General features: G+C 31.7%; 1 long non-coding RNA gene across 1 annotated transcript; it reads left to right on the plus strand.

Moving 5' to 3' along the window:
• The first annotated feature begins 1,588 nt into the window (after positions 1-1,588).
• LOC130237003 (uncharacterized) lies at positions 1,589-6,379 on the plus strand. Its single transcript, XR_008838514.1, has 3 exons — positions 1,589-1,680; positions 1,772-1,864; positions 6,319-6,379. It is a non-coding gene; the product is annotated as an uncharacterized LOC130237003 (long non-coding RNA).
• Positions 6,380-7,008: the final 629 nt, after the last annotated feature.

Consider the following 7,008-nt stretch of genomic DNA (forward strand, 5'->3'; position numbering starts at 1 on the left):
AGGCTTGTACAATTATGAAAATGATAATTATTATTGGGGACTAATTCCAGTTTCTGTCACTTAAACTCATTAGACCCTTGAATTTTGACATTTTAAAACAATAATAATAACAACAACAACTGCTGCAATAATAATAATAACAATAATAATAATAAATATTAAGCTATTATTATTATTATTATTGTTATTATTGTTATTTTTATAAAAATAGAACTATATAACACAGTTCTTCAAAAATCCACTCATGAAAAATATTTAAGATATTACTAAATTTAAGTATATAGGCTATGGGCTCTGGTTTAATAATAAAAAGTATTCCTCCAGTTTGTTTTGATAAACCAACAAAGATTGGTCAACTTGCTAATGAATGCAGTATTTGTACATTTTTTTTCTAAATTAAATGTTTTTTTTTTCATCTGTTTATTGGATTAATGGAATGGAATTAATTGTGTTGCCAAAAAAAAAAAAAAAAAAAATTAACCGGAACTAACAAAATAATATAAACATGACGCGGACGCGCATCATCGTGCACGCGCAGGTGCCGGTGCAGGTCGCAGGAGCGTTTTCAAATAGCGATTTGTAACAGCTCCTTTCCTCAATTTCGTGACTGCTGTCATCTCTAACAGATGGAAGGTGAGTAAGTTGGCAAAATAAATGCACAAATTAGATACGATTTGCACACAAATATCTACACTTACACGCATCATTATGTCGTGTAACCTGTTTTAGGAACGTCTCACGAAGCGATTGCTGTTGTATAAGATTGGGTAAACGTTATTATTTTGCGATAATAACAATCGGCTGGATATACATAATCACTCAAACGTCTACCTCACACAAATATAAATAATTTGATGTAAAATATTGATTTACGTCGAAATATTTTATTGTCATTGAACACGAAGCTTCCATGAAAGCCATTGCACGCGACCGTTAATTTCTAATTAAACAGATAACGTTATACATTCGTACTTATTAGATGGCTTTTTTCCACAAATATATTTATTTATTTATTTATTGTCTTCCCTTACATATACAGTGTGTAGCAAGTGTCTTGAGCAGGGTTGCTTATTTTATTTTCTAGCCGCGATGCTATCTAATATTCTTTCCTTATATTGTTTGTGAGTAATATTACGCATTTGTTATTATTTGCGTTTCTTAAACAGTAACCTGTGTGACAAATTGTGTCTAAGGTATGTACTTCAATACATTTTTTATTCATTCACACAAATAATGTACATAAAGCCTGCTTTTTTCCCTTCTCAGAACATCCACATAAACCCTTAAATTGTTCAGTATTCTCTCAAACAGCCGTTTGAGTCACCTCAAATGTAAGTATTTTTTTAAGTAACTAACTGAATTGGAAATAAATGTAAAAATACTTCATTTAACAAACAATAATATTTGATAATCATTATCCAGCTGGGTAACACTGAACTAATGACATTAAACTTTTAACCTTTTAAGTGTCTAAAATCACTCACTTATTTTCTCATTTGCTTGTTTCTGATGTATCCATATTAGGTGTAAATCATTGTGACAGATATCGACTAGAAATTAAAGTTTGCTGTATCAAATCCAGGTAGCAGAGGGCCAGATTGAAACGGTCCGATGCACTTCACTTGCAATGCAGATCATCATTTCTGGACAGCTTTCTACTTACTGCTGTGGACATGAAAGGTTCAGCTGACTTTTAGCTCTGAATGAATGGCTATTAACATGGTGTGAAGAACAAAATCTGCTCTTTATTAACAATTGGAATCTTTTCTAGGATCGTCCTAGGCTTGCCCATGCTGATGGGCTGCACCACAGCAGTACTGGAGCTGAATTCCTGTTGGACAACATCTTCAGGATGCTTTGACTAGTAAGTGAAAATCCACATTTTAGCCATCTAGACTTTTGCTCGTCCCACTTTAATCTCCATAGAAACTGTCTGTTCCTTGTATTATTAGATCAAGAATTTAATTTACTATGTGTTCTAGAAAAAATCTATTAAAAATCAAACCAGAAAAATGTTAAATAAGTGAAAATACTTTTTTATTTTTTTAAGTTCGGTCTTCTAAACCAGTGGTTCTCAAACTGGGGGTCGCGACCCCTGCAGGGGTCGCAGAATAATTTCAGGGGGTCGCGAGAGTGATTTAAAAATTGTGTCATTTTCAGTGATTATAATAAATATTTTTCAGCATTACAAATGAAAGCTAATATTTTCAGATTTTTCAAAAGATATTACTGATTAATAAAGTATTTAGGACACATTCAGGCAGAATGCATCTTTGCATCTTGAAACGCAGCGCTCAGGAACAGTTTAAAACTGTTGTCATGTCAACTTGCCGCAGTAAACAAAGCCTTCAACGGCTTGCCCTGCCTTCGCGCTCTTCTTATTGGCCCACTGCTCTAAGAACTGAACACGAATGATTGGTTAAAATCAGCTGTCAATCACTCAGTCAACGCCTCCTGTCTTCAGATGACAGGAGCTACAACGGCAAAAATGTGAAGCGCGGAACATGAGAATGAAAACAACACTGACAGATTTTGACTTAGAAACACCTAAAGCTACAAATAATGGCACATTTGATTACTGATCATGTGGTGAATGTTAATCCACCATCTACACTTATTAAAGAGTGGATAAAAGACTTCCATTGGCTTTGTCCGCTATGAAAATAACTAAACATTCACTGTAAAGTCTATGGGACTGAATTTTCAGGTAACTGTTTGCCACATCTACACATTTTAAGCACGAGAGATTCTGTTTAATCCTTCATTTAATTGCTAGACGCTGTCAGCCGTACAAGTGGCAGCTATATGCAAAATTTAATACCACGTACACCATCACAAAAGGGCTTGCACCGACTAAGATTAAACTAATATTGCAGCTCATGAAAAGACCGGTATTGCTATTAAAATGACGTATGCAAATAATAAGGTATATGTCAAAAGCATCTGTGCAATATCAGACAGCACCTGTGAGAACACAGCACAGTTATCATTAACAGATTCATTAATGAATTCATGTCAAACAGTGCGTGCAGGGCCAGTGAGCGGTCCGTCCGTGATATCTTTTGATCACTCAATTATGTTATAAAAATGTATTTTCTTGTGATAACAGGATTTCATTGAGACATATTTTCCTCACGCATGAATATATATTTTTTTGCTTGTTAGTTTTGATTAGTATTGATTTCAAATGCAATAAATCTGTTTATAAAACTTGTAGTAACATAGCAATAAATGGTGCGCCTACATTTTTAAAGTTAGGAGCACCAGTACTACCAAGCAAAAATGTAAATTTTGAGCCCTGTAATGTATAGTAAATACAGTTAAAACATTGTGAACAGCTTAAAAAAAGCTATTTTTATTGTTTGTATATGCTTTGGTAGTGGGGGGGTCGTGAGTTCTTGACGATCTTACATCGGGGGTCGCTGGTTTAAAAGTTTGAGAACCACTGTTCTAAACGTCAGGCCACTTGCACCTAAAGCACGTATTGTAAATGAACAGACAACAATCTTAATGCACTAATAATCCTAATCTTAATGTCTTACTGAAACCTGGCTTAAACAAAATGACTACAGTATGTTAGTTTAAAACGAAGCCGCGTTGAACTTGAATTTAATTAAATTATATTTATTATTAGATAAAGCAACATAATACTTGGGTAATACATTATAAATTAATAGTTGTTCAATTAAAATAATATTAATAAAGTGTCCACCAAATTATACTTTTTTTACAGAGTAGTGAGTTAGTTAATACCACCTCACAAATAAACATGGTTTAAAGTAAATAAAAATGTTGTAATCATTTACCCACCTCTAATATGTTCCAAACCTGTTTGATTTTCTTTCTTTAGTTGAGCGCAAAACATTATATTTTGATTAAAGCTGAACATTTTTAACCGTTAAAAATAAATTACAACCAGTATAACAAAAGTATGGATTGTGGTTATAGGTTTTCTGTTTTCAGTTCAATAGATGAAAGAAACTTAAACAGGATTGGAACAAGTGAAGGTTGAGTAAATGATGACAGATTTAAATTTTTTGTGTGAACTGTCCCTTTAAAGTGGAAGTGAAGCACTCAGTCAAGTTTACATTTATTTGTAAATTGATTTCCAGTTTAGTAAAATATAACAAACAAACTCGATTAATGTAACCATTATTGAAGAAAAAAGCATGTTTTACTATAGTTTATATTTTTAGAGCAAGGGTGCAGCTATTTTGGAATATCACTGTCTGACGTCACGAGGTTGGTTCCGTTCCCTCAGCTGAACAGATACAGTGGAAGTAATGGACTGAACACACAATGCGTGAAGTTTTGGATGTGCAAAAAAATACAAGCATTACATTTACAGTTAAAGTCAGAATTATTAGCCCCACTTTTAATTTTTTTCTTTTTTTTAAATATTTCCCAAATGATGTTTAGCAGAGGAAGGGAATTTTCACAGTATGTCTGATAATATTTTTCTTCTGGAGAAAGTCTTATTTTAATTTTTTTTCAGCTAGAATAAAAGCTGTTTTTAATTTTTTTAAAGCCATTTTAAGGTCAAAATTATTAGCCCTTTTAAGTTATATATTTTTGATAGTCTACAGAACAAACCATCGTTATACAATAACTTGCCTAATTACCCTAACCTGCCTAGTTAACCTAATTAACCTGGTTAAGCCTTTAAATTTCACTTTAAGCTGAATACTAGTGTTATGAAAAATATCTAGTAAAATATTATTTACTCTCATCATGGCAAAGATAAAATAAAATTGTTATTAGAAATGAGTTATTAAAACTATTATGTTTAGAAATGTGTTTAAAAAATTGGAAATTAGGGAAAAAATAAACAAGGGTGCTAATAATTCGATTGGGCTAATAATTCTGACTTGAACTGTATGTCCGAAACATAAAAATACATTTATACATTTTTAAATATGTCTTTTATTACCGATCGTTTGATGTGCTTTGGTCCACTCTCTGTATTACGATGCCTGACTGCCCTCAATGTCTTTAACAAGATCTGGTACCTGACGTAATGGAGGCGGGTACTTTCACTTTTCACTATATAGCCCCTCACTTCTCTTCATGTTCAAACCAAACTAAGATCGGTGCAGTTTTTCACTTCACAGGTTTTTTCGTGCTTCATATTCAATGTTGAAAGATTATTGTAATCGTTGCATTAGTCTGAATGTAAATCACCGTGCCAGGCAGCGCTGCGTGTGAGAGAGTAGATCAAAGCACATCAAATGAACAGTATTTAAAAAGAAAAATAGTAAACATAAAAAAAGTTTAGATTTTAGATACAAGTCTGTTCCTTGTATTTGTACCAGCTCTGCGACGCATGTCTACAACTTCACGCATTGTGTTAAATTAGGCTTTTCAGTCTTCATATTCAGTCCATTACTTCCACGATATCAGTTCAGTTGAGGGAACGGAGCCAACCCTGTGACGTCAGACATGGCGACATTCCAAAATAGCAGCACCCTAGCTCTAAAAACTACAGTAAAACATGGCATTTTCTTCTAAATGGTTACATTAATCGAGTTTGTAATATTTTCATTAAAATAGAAAACAATTCGCAAAATAATGTAAACTTGACAGACTGCTTTACTTTCATTTATATATTTTAAAAAACAAGACCAACTTTATATTAAGGCACCTTAACCACAGTACTTGGAATTAAATTAATAATATGGTACAATGCACTTAAGTACTGTATATACATGTTTTTACATTGTATTATTGTAAAAACTTATTGTTGAGCCCTGTAATATTAATTTTTGTATTTCAAAGGCCACTTAAATTTAGTCCAAAAACAATATTTGACCTTTATGCATAATTGATTAAAATTTTTAACGCATATAATTTTCTCTTTATTTAATGTGTTTTTAATCAACTAATGGTTAATTTTAAAAAAAGCTAATAACTACAACCTGAATAAAATAACAATATTGCAAATGCAGTACACTCAAAATTATAGTGCATTATCTGTGTGAATGAGTGGGAAAATATGTGGGGTGCACTAAGGAGGGAGTGGTTTCAGACAGCCTTTGTGTTGTCTTATTTCTGCTTGTGCTCAGATATTTGAGAGGTTCTATTTTCTATGGATTTTGCCTTTATTGATGTACATGGGCACTCTGCAAGCAGTGAAAAAAAATCCTTTTATATAAATTGAGACAATTCCTAATTTTATTGATGTTTCATTTTGTTATTCATTTTGTTATATCTTTTGTGAATATGTCTTGATAAGTTAAAAAAAATGGCTCTGGGAATATTGTGAATTTCCTTTGTTTTCATAACTTCTCAGGTTAACTACTTTTTAATTTACTTTTATAGGGACACCTCCAATGTGAAGCAGTGGACAGCTAAAGATGTTGCTGGCTGTTATTGCTAGACATTATTTAAATTTGATTATTTGTATTAAAATGTATATTACATTATTAATTATATTATGTGAATGTAATTGTGATGTATATTGATTAATAAAAGTGATTATTTATGAAAAATGCGATTGTATTTTTTAAAAATCTATAAACATGTATAGATAGAAAGATAGATACATAGATTGATAGATACATACACTGTAAACCCGAATTAGTTGACTTTACTAGATTGTTGCGTGGAAACCCGTTGCTCGAAATAAGTTTAGTTTTTACATTTATTCAACTAAATAGGTTAAGCTATATTAAAAGAAAATCTTTAGTGGGTGTAGAAGAAAAATCTAATTTGGATTAGTAGTCTTTACTAAACATCATTAGTTCACATTACTAATTTTATAGAGGATATGTTTTGTAAAATGACCATTAAATTGAACGTAACATATATAATAATGTAAAAAATGCTTTTATGCAATGATAATTGTTATATTATGTAATCTATTATAATTAAAAATAATGCCACTGAAATTTTACAATTTTAAGCACAAAGAATCAAACAACCTTTCAATTTTTTTTATTTTTGTTAAAGTTCTACAGGGAACATTTATTTCTGGCATTAGCAATCATTGCTAATAGCGCAAATGTGCAA

This window comes from Danio aesculapii, chromosome 11 (genome assembly GCF_903798145.1).
Source record: "Danio aesculapii chromosome 11, fDanAes4.1, whole genome shotgun sequence".
In the NCBI taxonomy this organism is placed as follows: domain Eukaryota; kingdom Metazoa; phylum Chordata; class Actinopteri; order Cypriniformes; family Danionidae; genus Danio; species Danio aesculapii.